This window comes from Schistocerca gregaria, chromosome X (assembly GCF_023897955.1).
Source record: "Schistocerca gregaria isolate iqSchGreg1 chromosome X, iqSchGreg1.2, whole genome shotgun sequence".
In the NCBI taxonomy this organism is placed as follows: Eukaryota; Metazoa; Arthropoda; class Insecta; order Orthoptera; family Acrididae; genus Schistocerca; species Schistocerca gregaria.
Window position 1 is genome coordinate 180870529 of NC_064931.1, and position 21656 is coordinate 180892184.

The 21656-nt window shown below is 36.3% G+C and overlaps 1 protein-coding gene across 1 annotated transcript in view; it reads left to right on the forward strand.

Moving 5' to 3' along the window:
- LOC126297455 (uncharacterized) overlaps positions 1 to 16490 on the forward strand; it is a 176602-nt gene extending 160112 nt beyond the window's left edge. Inside the window, exon 11 of the mRNA XM_049988315.1 lies at positions 8168 to 16490. The gene's annotated coding sequence lies outside the window, so the exon portion shown is untranslated. The remainder of the gene's footprint in view (positions 1 to 8167) is intronic.
- The last annotated feature ends 5166 nt before the right edge of the window (positions 16491 to 21656 follow it).

The window sequence follows — 21656 nt, forward strand, 5'->3', positions numbered from 1 at the left end:
TGTCATACATATTTTAAATACCAATATGACATGGAATCTCTAATTATTCAGTTGAGAAATAATTTATACTTGGTAAGGAGTTTGAAAAGTCTAGTTAGTTGCCAGGTTGTGTGTTTCAAGGTGGGACCAACATATGATTCAGTTAAAAAGTGTGCTTGCAACTGCATTTGAAAAGGGAATTTTGTAGTGATAAACAGATAGTTCCATTTTGCAGGAAACTGAATGTTAAGCAATATGTAAAAGAAAAGTCAATTTGTGAGAAAATCAGAAATGGCCTTTGATTTCCTCTTATTTCAAGGCACTGTTGAAATACTTGACACCCTTGCTACCTTGGATGGCTAAGGTTCTTCTGTGAGTCTTCGCTTAAGTCAGAGGGTATCTTCTACAGGCCAAAGATTGTAAGTTAATAGCTGCTTTTCATCATATGATTTGCTGTAAATATTGAAAATGATGAGTACATATATATGTGCAGCTGGAACCATAAGAATAAATCACTGTGGCAATTTCCCTCTTACAGCAAAGGAGAAACCAAGGGGATACAGTGAAGAAGTTAGCAGTGTGCATAATTATGACGTTTTTGTTAAATTAATTGACAATAAAGACATTGTACTGTCTTCGACTATGGAGGGATAGTTATTGAGGAGCATGCCAAATGGAAAATTTATTGAAATCTTAAGGCCTGAAATTGTCAAGAGATGTAATCATGGATCAGGTGTGCTTAATATTATGCACAAGCTTCTGGGACTTTACTGAATTCATGTAACAGGGTGTATATGGCCCGGGACAACCGGGAGATCTGGGAAAAACCCGCGAATTTTTTAGAATTCCGGGAATTTTTTAGAATTCCTGGAATTTTACATTGTTTTAGTTGTCAGTTATATCTTTATAATTTTGACTGGTAAGAACCGATACTCTAACAAAGGATATTACTTTAGCCCGCTACTGCAGAATAATACTGCAGCAATGTAACATGAATGAGAGGGGGGAAGAAACAAAAATAAAGCTTAAATTGCAAAGGGAAATTTCCAAATACAACAACAAAACACAGTGCTCATACGAGTGTCTGTCAACAGTAAACTGTGTCAAAGGCCTTAGGAAGGCTACACAATGCTTTGTAACAACAAATTGCCTCCGATGAGTGTGACATCACAACTGTTTAGATTAGATTTGTTCGAGTAGTGGTGAGCGGGCTCATGTGCATGCACAGTGGAGTCGAGTATGACTAGTGCGTTCTCCCACATCTGGCTACAGTAGTGCGGCTGTTAGCTGTATAAGCAGTAGCAGCAAGCAGCCAGATGCTACCCAGAAAAATTTTACTGGTGGTCCCAAGCTGCCAGATTCACGCATGTGTTGCAGGCCTGAATCTAGGGTTTAGGTTTGGGTTTGGGGGGGGGGGGGGTGTATCTGCAAGGGTAGCAATTTCAATGGGGTCTCCAAATTCATATTCTTGAGGAAAAAAGCCTCGTTTCACAAAGCGCCTAGCATCCAGCGCACATTGGTCTATCGATTATTCACATGATTTTGAAACACAATCCTGTTGGTTCTTAAACATTTTTGAACACATTCTAAGTTGATTACTGATTGAATAATAAGTTTATTTTTGAATGCGTGCATAGTGTACGTGCCCGGGGAATCACATCACATCTGGAAATAAACTGTCCATCCTCGAGGGAGGGTCAGTTGGAGGGAAGGTGTCCACTATCTAATATTGCTCAGTTCCTATAGACAAAAGGGGACAGGCTACATGAGCTGAGTGGCATAAACCTGAACGGGCCAATGCCAATCGTTGTTTGTTTATGTGGTTGACTGTGTTTACGAATGATCAGCTTTGTTATAATTACTAGCGAAATCCATAGGTTCAGATTACCAGAGAGGAAATAAATGACAAACAGGAATAACAGGTAAGGAAGATTACGTATTATCTTCTCGGTACACCCAGAAAAATGACATTGCGACAGAAAATGTTTGGCCAGATCTTTACGCAAGTAAGGGCCACTTAAGTTCTATTCTGGGAGAAGTGTGGAAAGTGTGTTATATGAACATGTAATAACACCTAACTGGAGAATAAACACGGGATAACGAAACAAGTGATTCTGGCAGGATGAGTGACTTTAACTTGAGAATAAAATTTGACACTGGCAGGAATAGTTAAAGAATTAATTATAACAAAATATTTTGTTAGAATGAGGAAGAAGAAGAATGGGGACATCACACAAATTATGGAAGAGTATGACAATTCCAAATTTATACAAATATTTCGTACTAGTACTTTTCAGTTTCGTGCTTGAGAAGCTGGGGTGTATGAATGAAACGTGAAACTATTTCCTAACATAAAGCTTTTTGCTTGTAGTAGGCCTAATAGGCATTTGATATTGGTACTTCGTGAGTTATATCCTGTTGCACTATAAAAATGACCATTTGTGCCCAAACAGTCTCGTTTATTTGGTGTGTGTTACAACTGCTGCAATATTAGACAGGCCTATTTTGTTTCATCTAGCGGGCACTGGTAAAATAGACTTTTAAATATTAGATGACGTTTAGATTTTTCATGTAGCAAAATGTTTGACAAATTTTGATGAGGTATTAGATCCTTTCACAGAAAGGGAAGCACGGCATGTAAATCTGTAGCAAGATTAGAGAGAAAAAAATGCTAGGACCTAAGGATTGAAGAAAAGTGCACTGTCTTACTTATCCCTTGTCTTTACTGGTTTTATGTATCCTATATTTAATTTTATGTCACACAAAACAACAAAAGGCAATAAAGACTGCAAATTTTCTGAAGAGTCCTTGTTCTGCTTGTTACAAATAATCCCATCCACCACTAATTGAGTTTTTTGTTTTAAAGAGAGGCAGGATGTCAGAATGGCCGACTGGGAGCAGGAGAGGCACCACAGGATGTTTTAATTTGAATTGTCCTGAATATAGTTTGGTGGTATCCATGACAGACTATACACATTTGAATTCCACAGAGCAAAATATGGTGATGTGCAATAGATGAATGCTGTGTGAAGAGGCAGGGCACTGCACTTTGGCACACTTAAGACCTTGAAAATATATGTTATATGTATCAGCTCCTTCAGGAAGGTGTGCACTACAAAATAAACATATTTTTGAAAAGCCAATTATTTTAAATTTTTGGCATCGTATCTCAAACTCTCGAGGATGGGTCAGTTGGGGGGAAGGTCTCCACTATCTAATATTGCTCAGTTCAGAAATATTGATCCGAGACTGACGTGCAGAGCAGTCTGAGTTTGAGTAGGGCTTGTTTATGTTTAGTGATTTTGTTACTTCCTGTTCCTTCACAGCTCTCATGTCAAATGAAAACAAAATGGATTTCTGTGCCAGGGAGCTGTCGAGTGAATTAAAATACATTCACATAATTACTGAATGCTAAAATATGTTATTAGTTTCAGATCTTATTTTATTCCCATCTTTCAGACAATCAAGCATTAATTGCCTTGTTGAACAATGATGTTATTTTTGTCATTTTGTTAAAGAAATTTGGCTTTTATTAAAATGAATGGTGGTTTGAAAAGCGTTACGTTCAAAATAAATTTCCTTTTACACAAGATGAACAATGTGTGAGAATGTATGATGAATTTCTTAAATCACAGAGCGTTTGACTCTCATTTTAAAAATCAGCTCTTTGAGGATGAGCCATTTAGAAGAATTTTGTGCCCAGAAGAATGACATTTATGTCATTATTAAAAATTTTACTGGCACATTTGTGTGATGTATCTTAAAGTGTAACATGTACAAAAAAGCTTATTGATCTGTAGGTAGTGGTGAGTGTGCATGGTAATTACGATGATAAATAATCACTCTCACTCCTGTCACTTATTATGAATACTTTTATTCTCACAATGCATGTGGCATAGAGCTCGTACTACAGAGAACTGATCTTGCTGTGGTAGGGGAGCGATATTTTTGGGAGGAAGAGCCGATAGTTCTGCGTCCCCACAAATCTTTGAGACCAATATTATATGTGAAAGCTTCGCTTTTCTTTTAGCAACACTATGTATATTAATTTAAACTATTACTTTTTCCTGTTTGTGTTCACACTACTTAAGGCAGTGATGCTGTTATTAGCTGACTCAATCACGTCTCCTATACTCTGAATATCCACTGTCATGAGCTGGCAAGATAACTTGACATGAGCTATGACTGGCTTACAAAAGCGCTTCACAATCTCAATCTTAATCTCAATTTCAATGCTTTGGAAAGTAACAGGCGGTGTTTGGTGAAATTCACATTTATTCTTTTGTTATATGAAAATATGCAGTGTGCTTGTTGCTGCACATCAAAGATCATTCCGAATTTTATTTATTTAATTTTTTTCCCCCCCTGAATTTCATTTTCTAAAGTGCCGCAAAATTCTATGCTGGTGTATAAAACCATAACCATTCAAAGGATTTACAGTTCTGAGGGAAAGTATACTGTCACTTAACATGGAAAAAGTGTATTTTCACTCAGGAGAAAGTGCATTTTTAACCGGGAAATCCAGGAAAAATCCAAGAATTTTTTTTCCTTTTCTGTGTATACACCCTGTGTAAGATCAAGAACATCATGTTACAAAAGATTTTTCATGCTGCAGATTTTCTCTTTGTCAGTACTAGGTTGTAATATTAGCACATTAGACAAAGAATCAATTACCAGCAGGAGACCACATACTAATATCATGTAACACTGTCTTTTGTCTTGATAATGTCCTCAGTTCAGCAGGAAAAATTGTCCACAAATTTATTCAGGTATGCCATATCTAGCTGAAGCCACTCGTTGATGATTAGATCCTGCAGAGCTACAAAACTACAGGGATACTGATTGGTATATTTTGAGTGCTATTCCAAAATTAAGCTTCGGTGATTTAGTGGGTCAATTGAGCCACGATAGGGGTTCCAAGTGTTTGTCAAACTAGAAATGTATTTGTGCAGCTGTTGTCATCTGGGAAGGTTGAAGTGTATGCAGCATAGTAAACATGGAGATGTAGAGGGAAAGGCAACACCAGGAATGTTGAAATAAACATCTTGGTTCATGTCCAGTAGTAAACTGAATCAGTGGACAACGACAAATAGCTGCAAAACATCAGAGACCAGCCTGAACTACAGCCTCCACACACTACAGTTTAAACACCTCATGGGCTATTGTTGCACTCAGCAGCTTGCCTAATTTGAAAAGAGGCAAAGTCACAGCTTGTTGCTACACACCTCTAGTCAGCTACTATCCAGATGCTTTGCTGTTAGGCCTATCGAAGACATTCAAATATATTTGAGCAATGACCTTTTGTGAGGTACCTGAATTCAAATGTTGACTGTGTGCAGTTCTTGCGTTGGAACTGCTTTCACTCACAGCAGCACTTCCTGTCCAGTGTGAGGCAGATTGTCATTGACAAGGTGTGACACTCACCTGTGGTCCCAACTGGTTATGATCTTTTTATGACTATTGTAGTTATGCCATGTTACATAGTCATGAGTGATACAGCATTTATTGATTTTAACATTTGCAACATTTCATTACAGTGTTTCATTTTAAAATTGAATTGACATTTCCCTTCTAGCCAGACACATGATATGACTTATTTTTGAGGTATCACTCTGTAACATCACAATAAGAACAAATGATGAGAAAATATAAATATGAGCAAGCAAACTGTATTCACAATGTCGATCTCATTTTCAGCATTCCGTGCACAATTCAGTTCACATTGCCCTTTGTGATATTCCATTTTGAACACAGCATGAACTTAAATAGCCGTAATCTCATGGTAGCAATACACATTCAGCAGCGCATTGTGTAATGTAAAAAAAAAGTAAAGTTTTCATCAACCCAAAGGTTGATTTCAACACAGGTACAGCCATGTATGCCAGTGCCTTTCACTGGACAGTCTGCACTAATGCACCAACAAATTGGGCAACTTCATTCATGATGTTGTCGTGGGCACATCGAATCGTGATAGCTCCTTCCTGTCATTTTGGCATGTCTCCAGCGGCAGAGGGTCACATGACTGCCTGATATCGTTTTTACATGATATATTGCACTCTAAAGTGACTAGTGTGCTCTTTTAAGGAGGTGACTAATATTTCTGCAATAAGCTGCAAAGGGATTGGAAGATTAAAAAGAGAAAAAGAATTTTCAAAACTTTGGGTAATTTTCAAATATTTTTTATAATTAGTTGCATATTGTTACCTAGTCTCTTGTGACATCCAGATATATGTTTGTGAGAGTGCCTGTCCATCAAAATTCAGACTATTACTTTGTAATTTCACTTTAGGTGTAGTATAATCACTAAAGACTGATTTAGTGAGTCTTGGTGCCACAATGACTATTGTGTGCAATTCTGCATCTTCTTATTAATCCTTTGTTTTTATGTCACTATGCACACCACATTCTCTTGGATATCTGTAGACAGTGTGGTTCCCTTGATACTATTGACATGGTGCCATTTTCTGTTGCCACAGATATCTTTTCAACTTTAATTTTGTTTATTCCTAATCCTTTATGTTAATACCATATTTACTCAAGTAAAAATGCTATTTTCCCAAATCTGTCATTAAAGGGAAAGAAAATGCAGTGTCATCTTACATGTGCAGGGGAAACTTTGGTAGTTGATATCAATATTTTTCATTGTGTAGTAGCTCATACTGATCATTAAAATTACTGCTCATTGTTTTTTCTTATATTATATTTTTCACCATATTTTGTTAGCATATGAAATTTCTGGAGATAAAAGTTTTAAAAAAGTTTTAAAAAATAAATAAAATAAAGTAATCACAGTATTCAGTTGTCTGTCTGACAAAGCAGTAATGTTTCTTGATGTGAAAAAAATGATGAGTTGCACTATGGTTGAGAGTCTACATTAAACTGTGTGTCCTTGTATGACTGTCTGTGTAAGTCAGTTTAGAGGTCACATGAAGGCAGTGGCATACCATGTCTGTGGTTGTGTTGAAACTAACCTTTGGGTTGATGACAACTTTAGTTTTTTTACATCACACAATGCACCACTGAATGTGCATAGCTATCATGAGATTACAGCTATTCTAGTTCATGCTGTGTTCAATGCAGAATATCACAGATTGCTCATATTTATATTTCCTCCTCATTTGTTCTTATTGTGCTGTTACAGAGTGATATCTCAAAAACAAGTCATATCATGACTAGAAGGGAAATATCAATCAAATTTTAAAATGGAACATTGTAATGCAATGTTGTAAATGTTAAAATGAGAACAATGTAATTTTTTTCTAGTGTATTAGAAGTCAGCTGTAGTAATTATAGAGGAGTATTCCCAGAAATAAGGGTCTTTTAAAGCTCTTAACTTATGAGGAACCATCAGGCAGGTAGTGCTGATCAGTATTATTAGCTGTGGGCTAAGCCAAATGGCAACTAGACAATCTGTAGATGTAAACTGTGGATAATGTACATATTAAAAGTGTGCATTAAATATAGGTATTAATTACTGTTGGTGTATTTATAAAGCAGTTTTCTTTGGCACACTAACACACAAGTGACTTCAATCCCCTCTGTATTCAGCTTACAGATTGTGGAATGTAGTTGGAATTACACAGACTGCCCATGTAACAGTCACAAAAATGGTTTCTGTTCAGGAATATTATTGCATCTATTACCATATCTTTCACCTGTGTCAGTTTTTGTAATTAATAGTGATGCATCCTTGTCAAAGAATATTTTAGTCACTTTATTCATAATTTAGACATGAAGGAATTAAAACATGAGCTGCCAGTGGGCACTGATTTAAATCAATGAGTGAAGTTGAAAATTTGGGCCAGACCAGGATTCAAACTGGGTCAATTGCTTACTAGGCAGATGCACTGACCACTGCGCGATGCAGACACAGTGAGCATCGCATGCCTATGGACAACCTTAGTGTACCCCCTGTCAGATCCAACTTCTCAACTTATCCACACACTATTGTTGTAGTGCCCCTTGTCAATTATTCTCATTACTCATGGCATTTTGATGATCTCACAAGAGTTTGAGCTTGGTGAGCATTTGCACTGAAGGGGTCATTGGGTGTACTCACCTTAATCATATATGTGGTAGCTGTTCTTTTAGACATGTCTGAAAGAACAGACATCACATATATATTATTCATAATTTCTCACTCTATTCAGTTTTACTTTGCTGCCAGTCAACCTGTCTTTTTTTTTAGGTATCCTGGAGAGAAGATTAAAGCAGCCTGCCTGCCCATTTAATGGACTGAGATGTGTTAATGGCAGCCTAATACCTTTCAAGAATCTAAAAAAACACAAAACCGAGAAACAAAGATGTATAACTATAATTCAGTAAACATTATTATGAAAAGGAGAGATTGCTACTTACTGTATAGAGGAGATGAGGAGTCACACAATATCCTTTTCATAATATTGTAGTTTTTATTATTGTCCCCAGTAAATTCATTGTGAAATAGGTAATAAATGCAGATATTCAGTCCTGGTGATACAGTTTGTTATAAGCAGAAGCTACAAAGGAACTTAACTAAAATTACAGGACTTAAATAGCTCATCAGTGTTAAAAAAATGACTGTAAATTAATGTAATTCTCATCTTTATGCATTGCATTTATTTCTGTAACGTATTTGACATGAATAGGAATGAAGACTATCAAATACGAGTAAATATCACTAAAATATGGAAAATACTATCCCATGAAATGAGTGCAGTGAAGAAGTATGTTTGTATGTGTAAGGGAGAGGTTGAAACAAAAGGTTACACAAATTTGAGGTTGAAACGAAAGGTTACACGAATTTATATTGATGAACAATCATCTAGTGAAAATTGTGGTGTTTTTGAGTGAGACTTTTGATGTATGCACAAAATTTTAGCTCTCTCGCGTCCTCATCTTCTTCACAACTGTATCATTCTTTAGTGTTCCAGTCACCTTATAAGTGTGTGTTTGTTCATTAAGATACATTTTGACTAGTGATAATGCCGCATGCATGTGTATGTGATGTTTTAAAACCACATGCTACTGGAACACCAAGTTCTACACTCTCATAAACATAGCGTATGTGGGACTATTAACCACTTCCAACTATTTTTTTCTGATCATTTGTCTTGTTATAAAACTAATAGTTTAAACAGTGTTGTGTGCTGTTTTTGTATCTTTCAACAAAGGCAACAGAATATTAACTCTGCTAAAACACTGTCATTTTATTTAGAAATGAATACTGTGAAACTATACATAAACTTTAGACAGTGATTAAAAATAATCCCAGGAAACATATGGTGGTATCTTACTGTTTTAATATTGACTAAGCATCTTATACTAAATGTGTGTTTGTGTGTGTGTGTGTGGGGGGGGGGGGGGGGGGGAGGGTCAGAAGTAAAGGGATATAAGTACACTTCTTTTAGTTTTTGGAAAACTGGAGTTTAAGTTCACAAGATTTTAGAATTCCCTTGAACTTAATTTTTGTTTTATTTTAATTTTTTATACAAGACATAAAAAATACTTTGTAGAATTTTCTGTTTGCTTGTTGAAATAACAGGTAAATATACATGTTCAGTATTATGTTAGAATTTGTAAAAGTCTGTATGCACTTGTATCCCTTTGCTTCCAGAATATTGTGAATCAAAAAGAATGTAATTTATGTTTTCTCTATAATGCTTTTGTTATTGGTTGTTGTCAATTCAGTTGTCATAAAATTGCTATTTAAAGTTACAAAAAACATTTATGTAATGTTACATGAGCACCATGCCTTTCATTCATTTTAATAGTGAAAGAAAATAGGAAAGATTACTGTTTAATATGTTATTCCATTATTGTATATTTTATTGTCCCATCTGGGTTACTTACTTTTTCTTATTATCATAGAAAGGTTATGTAAATATATACACACATGGAAATAACTTTTTTGTAACATATTGTTACTAGTTTTTTCTTTATTTACAGTTTAGCAGTGCAGAGCATTTTTTCATTTGTATCCCTCTGTCACAAAATTTTTACATACTTTACCATGCTCTAGATGCACTATGTCATTTTTGTAGGAAATGTTACTTGTTCCCCTTTGTTTCTGACACCCTCAAATGCCTTCTTTGAGTGAAAACTTGGTGTTCTGAACACTGTGCTTTCCACACACTTGTGAAAACTTGGCAAAAAAAGTACGACAACTGCTGCATTCACCAAAGTTTCAAATGTGACCACATTGTTTAGAAGAACTGAAAAATAAAAACAGTGTCGTGATGCAAGCAGTTTATAGGGGTAAACTGCAAATACCTCTCCCTGTCAAAAGACATCAAGTAATTGTCATTCTTTTATTTGGTGAAAAGTAGAAAATTTGGGACATGGGTTCAGTACAGGTCTTTACTACTTGTAGAGTGAGAGTAAATATGACACTTATATTTGAGGATTGTCTGCTGTTGAATACGATTGTGAAAGTGCTCAAAGGAAAATCATATCATTTGTATTGTCCAGAGAGAATAATGCCTCTTTTGATGATTAATATGAGAGGATAACAATTTTACCAGATGCTCTTATGCAGTATCATTTGGCAGCTTGGTGTATGCATTTCTGATTTACATTCACTTGATCTCTATGGACCAGGAGTAACATTACTTCTTATGATCATGTTGTAATCAAGTGAACTGTGTAACTGAAAAGTGTGTGTGTATGTGTGTGTGTGTGTGTGTGTGTGTGTGTGTGTGTGTGTGTGTAAATTACAAGTAGTACTGTGTATAGTTCCTAGTTGTATTTTTAAGCTGTGTTGTTGTGCATGATATATGCTTATATTATTGAATTATCATTACTAAATGTCATATACAATGTTAAACATTGAATTTGTGTATCAAGATTTTTATGTCAGTGTTTGTTGTGAAGAAAGCAACACTTACTGCTGAACAAATACAATTTTTTGGCTTCATGTTTTATAATTCTAGTTTTACCCTTAAAAGGGAGAACTGCTCCTGTTACTACTACTGCTACTACTACTACTACTACTACTACTGAGCATTAATGAACTATGCTGAAACATGTGATTTGTACAGTACATTAATGTAAGATGAGCTACATTAGGGGTGTCATTGAAAGACAATGAAAGCTGGCTATTATCCCCTTGGGAACGACACTATGCTTTTTCTTGAGTAGGTTTGTTTATACAAGTACGAGTAAATAATTTATTTGCATTTGCTGAGTTATAACTGTTGTTACGGAGACTCTTGTTATCATATATTTCTGTTCACCATCTCTCTCTCTCTCTCTCTCTCTCTCTCTCTCTCTCTCTCTCTCTCCCCTCTCCCTTCCTCTCTCTCTCATTTTCATGTTTTAACCATAAATTTTCAAGTAACTATCTCTCTGTTCCTGTCCCTGCATCACAGGGAAGACAATTCAGTTGGCTCTATTGATAAGTAGAAGTTTTTCCCACTTCAGTAACCTACTGTTACAAGCCATCATCATTTTTAATTTCTGTATGTAACTTCAAAAATAGTGAGAATTGTCTTGTGTCGTGGTTTCACGTATCAAAACAACTATCAGTTTGGATGGATGTGTCATATTTTGAGTCTGACTTAAGGATTGTATTAGTTTACACATCTAGCTGGAAAATAACCACCATGTACCTTATGGGCACAGTTGTTCTGTGCACTCTGTCCAGCATTTACTTTTTAACTTCCTGATTTGTTAAGTTTTCCTTAAAAACAGAAAGAGTAATACAACAGAACATTGTTGCTTTTCTGGAGCCACAAGGAATTGTGCTTTTAACAATCTGGTAATTTGAGGAAGGCTCTGACTGAAATGGAAAAAAGAAATAAAATGATATTTTGAAGAAAGGGATCATGGGGAGAAAATAATGATAGTAAAAAAAGAATGGAAACTCAGTCTTATTTTCAGTTACAGAGATACAGGCAAATTAAGTGAAATGGATGTGCTCACGAAAGGATGACTGCAAAATATAGATGTAGGTGTGGAAAAATGTAGACCCTTCATTTAAGCATAGGGTGAAATACAGTAGACAACAGAACGTGGATGTTCAACATACAGAAAAACTGAGAGGTTGGAGCCTATTTGGTAATGGATGAGTTATGTTGCAGAAATCACTTTCAGTTCCATATCTTGCATGAGATATTCACCTATAGCTTAAGCTGTTTTCTTTATTTGGTACCTACAACACTAGATGATGTGTGCTGTATGATTGGTAATGAGATTCCCGATTTCCACATTGGAAAAGTATTGTTTGTTCATATAATCAAAAAGTTTATTGATAATCTGTTCTATTTAGAAGCTGGAACGATGTAATGGCAATACATGAAAAGGAATCGGAAGTTGTGATATTGACTAAGGATGTGAACCACAAGTAAAAAGATTATGGAGGGGAAAATTGTGTTCATTATGTGGCCATTTGAATAACAACCTGGAAGTTGAAGATGCTGTAGTGTAATTTTGTTTCAAGGAAAGTTTGTATCTTTCATGTAGTGATTGTTGCTTGAGCTAAATACTTAAGTATAGGGTAAACTCAAGTCTCTTAGGTGCTGCATTGTCGTCACCTGAGACACTGTACGAGATAGACCTTCCACACTGGCATTGAGGAAGTAAAATAACTGACCTTTTATGCTTTTAGAGTATTTTAAATTTATAATTGGACTTATTAAAAATGTTTCCACTCTTTCCCCTCCACTCATCAGAACTCACATTCCTTTTGTATGAGATGATTCTTGTTAACTGCACAGCATGAAATTGTTTATGTTGAGCAGTTTTTGTTGTAAAATAATATTCACTGTTATTGAGTGTTTTGTGTCTATTAGATAATAGTTGAATGTAGTAAATGTATTTACTCTATGCTGTGTAAGGCATGTAGACAGTATATGCTTTTTCATGTAAAAATTATTCCTCAGTGATGTTTAAAGCTTTCCCGATGTACTGATTGTTCCATAAAAAAATGAGAGAAGTGCCGGATGTCAGTAACGTCCTGCCACGATATTTCGGCACAGAGTCTTCTGGTCATCTTCAGGTGAGTACTGCTGTAGTAGTACTACTACAGTGGTACTCACCTGAAGATGGCCAGAAGACTCTGCGCCGAAATATCGTGGCAGGACTTTACTGAAGAGGACAAGTCTCACAATGAGCTGCTGAACCACAAAAGAAGAATATAGGCTAAATGATGCCAACAGTGAGGAATGATTCCATAAAAACACGGGAGAACTGCAGGATGTCAGTAAAGTTCTGCCACGATATTTCGGCGCAGAGTCTTCTGGTCATCTTCAGGTGAGTAGTACTACTACAGCGGTACTCACCTGAAGATGGCCAGAAGACTCTGCGCCAGAATATCGTGACAGGACTTTACTGACATCCTGCAGTTCTCCTGTGTTTTTATGGAATCATTCCTCACTGTTGGCATCAGTTAGCCTATGTTCTTCTTTTGTGGTTCAGCAGCTCATTGTGAGACTTGTCCTCTTCTACAATTTTCCACCAGTTATCTTAGAATGTTGCTGGATCTCTTCAATTTCTGGAAACCATTTTCCAGAGATCTTCAATGACTCCATCCTCCCATCTGATTTTAGGCCAACCTTGCGCTCTCAGTCCTCCTTGATTTCCTCGTAATAAATTTTTGGGTACTTCCGCATCACTCATCAATGCTACATCGCCACAGCCCACCTCAATCGGGATGATTTCACTATTTTTCTGATCGGTGGGTCTTTGTAAATTTTGTACAGTTCATGATTGTATCTTTTCCTCCACAGTCTTCTTTCACAAATTGGGCTGATGATTCTTCAGACAATCCTTCTAAAAGTTTGTAGAATACCCCTGTCTCTTCTTCCTCAGAATATTCTGTTGATGCATGCGCATTAAATATAGAATCATTAAAGAATATCCCTTTTATCCTGAGTATTGATAATTGTGGGCTAATATGTGTAAACCCAGTTACTAAGTGTTTAAATTTGTGATGTACCACAAACCCTGTGCCAAACTCGTGTTTACTCTCACTGCAGCTGTAAAATATATTAGCTTCTCTTTTTTAGAATCTGACTTCCTGACCACCTTACATCTTGCAGCACTATGATACTCTGCTTCAGTGTGGTTGTTTGATCCAGCAGCACTCACAAGCTCCTGGTTGGTACATAGTTCTCACATTCCATTTCCAATATATAAATATGACTTATACTTTATGTTTTCTTTTTTTCTCCTCTGACTTACTTGTCCATTACTGTCAATCCCTTCCATGTCGGGCCCATCTCCTTTAATCAGTCCAGCTTTCCTTTGTTGAAGTTTTGCAACATATGTTTTCTTACGGATAGGGGTGTCAGCCCTATGTCCAACCGCTGCCAAAGGATGAGTGATGTTTTATTAGGGTTTTCTTCCCTTAATCTTTGGAGAACCAACCCCACCAGCTGTGAGGCAACAGCTTCTCTCTTTTATTAACCTCAAGAGGGAGGGTGCCTCTTCTACCAGCTATGCCGTTCCGAAGGACTCCTTTCTGCCATAGCTGCCATTTGAGTCTTCACTGTATCCCTGGCTTTGGGCTGTTGCAAGATACTGTCACCAGGGCTAGGTGATCCAAGTTTTTTTCCGTGCTATTACTCATGCAGCTCCTCCTTACCCTCTCCTTGCGGCACCTCGGGCTTGCCACAAGTATAGCGAAGTTTGTTATGTGATAATATGACTGTTAATGTGTATTACTGAAGTGTATCTATTAGATGGTGTTTAAATGTAATAAAAGTATTTACTGTGCTGTAGAAGGCACGTAGATAGATATGCTTTTTGTGTAAATATTTATTGTGCAAATTTGTCAATGTTGGCATCATTTAGCTTATAATTGTAGATTAAACCAGTGAGCCAGGTGAAAGACATGCTTGTAAACCTGACACCAGAAGAAACTATAATGTTTTTTTGTCCCTAGACTAAATGTCTAATCTTATTCAGATGTCTCTTCTAAGAATGTTCAAATTTCATCACATAGTGTTTTGAGTATACTAGAAGAAATTTTGTTTATCAAAGCTGTTGTGCCATGTATGAATGAAAAAGAGGTATACATTTTTTATATGACAAGAATTTATAATCTGTTGAATTGTCTTTCTCTCCTATGTGCACTGTGTAGGATTTGTATGCAACTAAGTTATTTTAAACCACCATACCTAAGATTTCATCTATTGAATTATTTTATTTTCTTATGTGCACTGGGATGATTTTGTGTTATCATGGTATGTTAGATTGTCTTACCTAAGCTAGGAAATTGGTACTGTACATTTTCCTCTTGTATTATAATTTGAAGTCTTAATTACTTTAAGAAGTAAGTAAAAACTGAAATTAGACTGCTTCTCTAGCATTTAGAAGGCAGAACAAGATTATAGTTTGAATGAACTTTCAGTGCTGTATTAAATGTATGAAGAGGGAGGAAACTTTTGTACTTGTAGCTTTCTCCCCTCCTCTTTACTGTCATGCTTAGTACTACATATTATTTAATTTGTTTTAGAATTATGAGTATAGAGCTTGAAGTTCAAGGAATAAATGTGATACCTACTTGATGTGAAAAGTGCAGCTTGTAGATAACTGATAACCACAAAACAGCCCAACCAGTTTCCACATTAAATGTTGGAGACAAATTAGCAATAAGTTCCCTTGCAGTAGTAGCCACCAAACATGCCTTTATTATTTGTAAAATGGGAAATGCACAAAAGGAAACACATTTTCTGTCTCTTGCGTTTTGGAGCCGTTTTATGGATGCAACATTTCCCCTCCATATGTTATTCTTCATAAAATTAACCTCCACTTCTTATATGAAGATAATGTCACTCAATTTATGAAGAAAATTCCATAAATGAATTTTTTAGAATGCCGTCAATTCAGTAATGAACAGGTAGTATGGCATAAGATCTGGCAAACATTTTAATTGTTTAATTTCTACAGGAATCAAAAGATAAAGATGGAGAACTATAGTATAATGTAAGTGAGTCACTTGCTGAGCTTTACAAATTCCTTGAAAAGGGGCAGATATACTCTTCACTGTTCCATACATAGGAATTCCTCTGTGGTGAAAAGTTTCGCTCCGTTTTTCAGTGTGTAACAGTAAATTTTCATTTCCATACAATCTCAATTTCAGGATGTTTAAGATTGGCTGTCTTTATGTTTTCTGAAATTTGTTTGACATTACAATATTTTAATACCTTTTTAAACCTCTTTCACATTACAATGTTTTGACAACTACTATAAATTACTTAATGTGGCAAACTTGTAAATAAGGATCAGAAATGTCACTAACAGTTCTATGTTCCTCTCAGGGTAAAGATGCTTTACTTCATTGTGGTTTGGACACCTTTATGTCTGTTTCTCAGACATATCATGATAAAATGGCGCTACTGTTATCCTGGCTTACTGATGTTTAGTTGGGCAATATATCAATATGTGTATGTCTGTTGTGCTTGCACAGAAGTCCTTGATGTATGTGTACAATTTGTGGACTGTAAGCTCCATTTTAAATGTAATTTGTGTCCTTGGTACTTAGTTACCATATAACTGAAATAAAGTGTCTTGATGTATTGCACATATAATAGCTGTTTTAATTAAATTACTATAAGAATTATTCTTACATTGTAGTTGACACCCCCCTCTTCCCAATCAAAATGTGTTGGTAACTAAGTTTTTGGAAACAGCCACAAGTCGCACTATGTAGTTTTTATTTACTAGTTCTCCTCTTCAAATGAACCAGAGTATGAGCAGAATATATAGTTTGAAGTTGAATAACACCTTTAAAGATTGAGTTTAAAGTTGGCTAAGAGCTATAAACAATTGGCTGTAGTATAGTATGTATGTTTAAGGTACACCAGTAAATGATAAATTGGCAGTGCCAAAGCTTGGTCAGGTTAGATAACTATTAATGTTTCTTTATAGAATTCAGTAAGAACAGTCCCAAATCTTTTGCTACTAAGCAGCTTGTGCTCCATCTGTTTGAACTAGGTTAATGATATAGTGTGCTGGATGTAGAGGTCTGCAGACCCAAACTGTAATCTTCACTTAGTTCTAGTGTATGTTGTGACCTAGCTAGCCACCACGTTTGCTCACCCATGTGGTAGTTCATGCATCATGCACTTGGTAAGTTATCACCCATGTGAAGGCAAGTACAAGAACTACTGGCTGCTTGCAACTGGGTCACATGAAATGTGAATGATGAGGAATCAGTGCCATTCATGTAGCTTCACCATCTGATTGTGGTGGATTTGAGTTGTATCATGATGTAAGATTCAACTCCTAAGCACTGATGACCATGCAGCTGAGAGTGTAAAACCTACAATCTTAGCATATAAGATCATGTATTGTTATCACTCCTGTATCACAATATTAAGTTTTTGATCCACATGTCATTTACATTATTAACTAATTCAAAATTCAGTTAACCAATCAATCTCACTTTCTACCAGAATTAGAGAAGGGAGACCCTTGTAGAGGTATAGAGGAACGTTGGATGGAGCAGAACAGTGCTAGGATCCATACAGATATGCTAGGAGAGAAACGAACTGAAAAGAAGAGTTCGGCAGAATTATGTAACAGTCATAGGAAGGGTGTAGGCCAGTGACACAAAGAAGAATGAAGCTGACGGTACCAGGTCACAAGATTTGTGAAACCAGGTGTTAATCTTATCCAGGCAACAGCAAGCTTTGAAGAAATGTGTAATGATTTTAGCAATGATGATCACGTGATAGTAGTTGGAGGAGCAGAAAATAGCATGGCTAATAATGTAAAATACAGTATAGTGTGTGACATGGACAAATGAGGAGCACTATGGCCAGTACAGGTTAACTCTGCTATAGAGTGATTAAACACAGAGATGAACTGGCTCCTTGAGATGGCTGCACATATTGATGCTATTTCAGTGGAATATGGGGCTACACTTCTTATGTCCTACACCTGAACAGGAGGGGTGAAGACAAGTTAGCAGTTGTACTAGCAGAAAGCGTGAGGGGTATGTAAGTCTGCTTTTTGGCAAAATTAAACACAAATTACGTACAAATAAATCACAAGCAGCTATAGTTCCTGACTCCTCAGGAAATACACAAAATGAAATACTTCTGGTATTTGATACTTCTTGGTCTGTGCAGTACTCTGGAAGTTTGTTGAATAGCTCACATATTAGTGTAGAAGCACAAAGTTTGTAGTTTCAACTGGGAAGCACTTGAATATGAACAACACACTCATTCCAACCATATGATGTCATTACATTCACTGAAAACATAACATTTGTTTGAACTGTGAGCAAAGACAGCATTAGGTAGACAGGCAAGTCTGTGTGCTAGCCAAACACCAACAGTAGGCAACAACAAAGTCCAAATCACAATTTGTGAATAAACTATTTAACACAGAGACATTGTCAATAGGTACACCAGAGACCTTGCTATAAACATCAGCTGTTTGTGACAAGTGAGAGTGTTGCAGTTTGAGGCAGTCATTAAATGTGCTGTGGGTGTTTTATCACATGCCCTGGCCCAGTGAATGTATTCTTCTGTGCTGTGCCTAGTGCCCTCGCAGACAATTGCATGATTATGTCAGTTGATCTGTTGGTGTGTCCAACGGGGTTACAAGATGGTCCACCAACATACACAAGGCAAATCTCTGGGATTATTGGGGTCAGGTAATGTCTTAGCAGGTGCCTGACGCCAGAAATTTTCATGATAGATTTTGATGCTTTATTGTGCTGCCTGTTGGGCAGAAAGAAGGAATTACTGAATTGTGGCAATTTTAAAGTACACTTCTCAAAGAAATCTGGCTTGAAAAGTGATCTACAGATGGTTTAGACACTTATAATTTAGTATCAAGCATAAATTTCCCTACCTGGGTGGTTTAAGAGAGCAGTAATATGTTAGATAATGTATTTGTAACAATGAGCAGAAGTTGAACACACATATGCATTTTCAATGGCAAATGGATTGTCAGAATGTGATTCACTATCAGTCCTATTACATAACTTACGTGTACAATACAATACCACAGAATGAAAAAAATTAAGGTGATCAGTGACAAGCCAAAGGAGGATTGTAGAGGAAGCTTAAAAAATTTTGACTGGGACAGACTTAACACAAGCCTAGTTCGAAGTCTGAATTTAGAATATTTGCTAATAAGTTGGTAATCATTTTTGACAGCAGATTTCTTAAAAACATAATCAAAAGCAGTACTACAAAGTCTTCCACAAAATCTTGAATTACTATAGGAATCAGAGTATGTTCAGAACAAAAAAGGGGACTTCATAAAGTAACCAGAACTAATAAGGTTTTCAAAGTATTTCTGTATATATCTGTATTATTTACAGTGCTGTATCATCTTCAGACAAGTTGTCAAAAGATCCATGAATATGTGCATCTCAGAAACTGAGAAACTGACAGATGAGACAAAGTCAGCATGTAGTATTGTTAAAAAGGAGACAGGGAAAGAAGCCATTTGTATAAATGAGGATGGGATGTTACAAATGACGTTTCATGTACAGCAGATATTTTTAACAATTACTTTTTAAAAATAGGAAAGTAGATGCAGTCGAGACATTCAGTAGAGAAAGTGTAACATTACACTGAAAAAAAATTAAATAAAATAAAATAAAGGGGAGATTTAGTGATATGAAAATTTTTCACACATCCCCATCCAAAATAATGAAAATCATCATGGACCTCAACAGTAAAAGTTCATATGCAGCTATATATTTCTGTAATTAGACACTAAAAGGTTGTGGCCCTATAATATGTTAATTCTTATTTACACATGTAACAATTTACACTATTATGTCGGAGTAGTTTCCCAGGCAAATTAAAATATTCAATTGTTAATTCTCTCTATAAAAAAGGCTATTCCAGAGATGTCTATATCCATAGACCAATCTCATTCTTCATATAATCTTCTGAACTGTTTGAAAAGGTAATCCACTCCAGGGTTGCAACCACCTATGTGATAATGATTAGTCATATCATGACAGATATTCATACTTTCATTGACCACATAATAAAATTTTTAAATGATAAAATACTAACAGTTGGGATCTACTGTGACTTACTGGAGACCCTTGATTGAGTGGGTAATAATATTCTACTAGAGAAATTATTTTTTGTAGAATCCATGTTTCAGTGCATATCTGATTTAGTTCATGTTTAATGAACAGTATTAGAAAATTATCTGGGAAGAAATGACAATGGGCAGTCCACAGTGTTTAATCATGGGCCAATTACTGCCCTGAATCAGGAGACAGAACTAGCAGATGATTCAAACATTATTGTGAAGATGAGCACAGAAACATCAACTATTTTTTGCTAAAGATTTTAACTGATTCGGCACAAGTGGATTACATTTAAAGTATGAAAAAGTGCAGCTTACTCAGCTTCATACTGTCAGAAATATCCAACCATTAATGTAGAGCATCAATAAAAATAAAAAGGGTAGAAGGCTATAAGTTTCTATTCACTGATGTTCTATCATTACTGTGTTTAGTCCTAAGACTGGTTTTATGAAACTGTCCATGATGGTCTATACCACAGTTGGGCAACTGGTGACCCACAAGCCGAGTCTGGCCTGCTATTGGTTTCAGTCCAGAGTGCACAAAAACCTCGTGGGAGAGAGAGTCTGATGCTCAGATTGTACTCTGCCCCTGACACACTTTCGGATATTCACCATTATGTTGTCCACATTATTCCAGTTTGGCTTCTGTAAAATACAGCAGATATATGCTAAGTTCAAGTGATTTAGACTTTTAAGCTCTTTAAATTTAACAAATAAATGATGGCCCAATTTATGAGGGCATGCTGAAAGGTAATGCCTCTGAGTTTTTAATTTGAAGACTCGTAAAGGTTTTTAAATAAAACAAACTTTATTAACATTCTAAATCTTTATTCTTCATGTCTACATACTTATTTCTCAAGATAGTCACCCTGGCAACAATCACATTTCTCTCAATGAGAGACCAGTTTGTTCATAGTGTCACTGTAGAATGTTTGATGTTGTTGACTGAACCACAACCTCACCTCTGGCTTGCAGTGCCTCATCACTATCAAAGTGAAATCCTCGAGGGTCTTCTTTAAGTGTTGAAAACAGATGAAAATCTGATGGGGCCAAATTGGGACTGTACAGAGGATGAGTGACAAAAATGAATTCGAGGCATTGGATTGTTACAGATGCCACAGCACTCGTGTGTGGTGTGGCATTGTTCTGTTGAAGGAGAGTGTGCTCCATGTGTGGACGAGCTCTTGAAATTCGTTTTTCCAGTTTATGAGGGTCTCACAGTACCTTGCAGAGTTTGTGGTGGTGCATTTAGGCATGAATTCTAAATGCACTACACTTTGGACATCCCAGAACACTGTGAGCATGGCTTTGCTACTGATGGGATGGTATTTAACTATTTTGGGATCAGAGATCCATTCGAGTGGATGTCCATAGATGCTTTCTTATTTTTGGGCTGAAAATGCTGAAACCAACTTTCACCACCTGTCACAATGTTGTTAAGGAACCCACCAGTCTCATGCCCAAAACCCAAAACGAAATTGTTGACAGATGTCCAATCTCCCCTGTTTCATGTCAGATGTGAGCATCTGAGGCACCCACCATGCACACAGTTTTATGTACCACAGGCTGCAATGATGACCTGTAAACACTGTTGTGCTATGCCACACTTACCCTTGAGCTGTCAGTGTTATCTAACAATTTTCTCTGATGAGTTCATCAACCTGATTCCAATGAGTCTCGTTGGT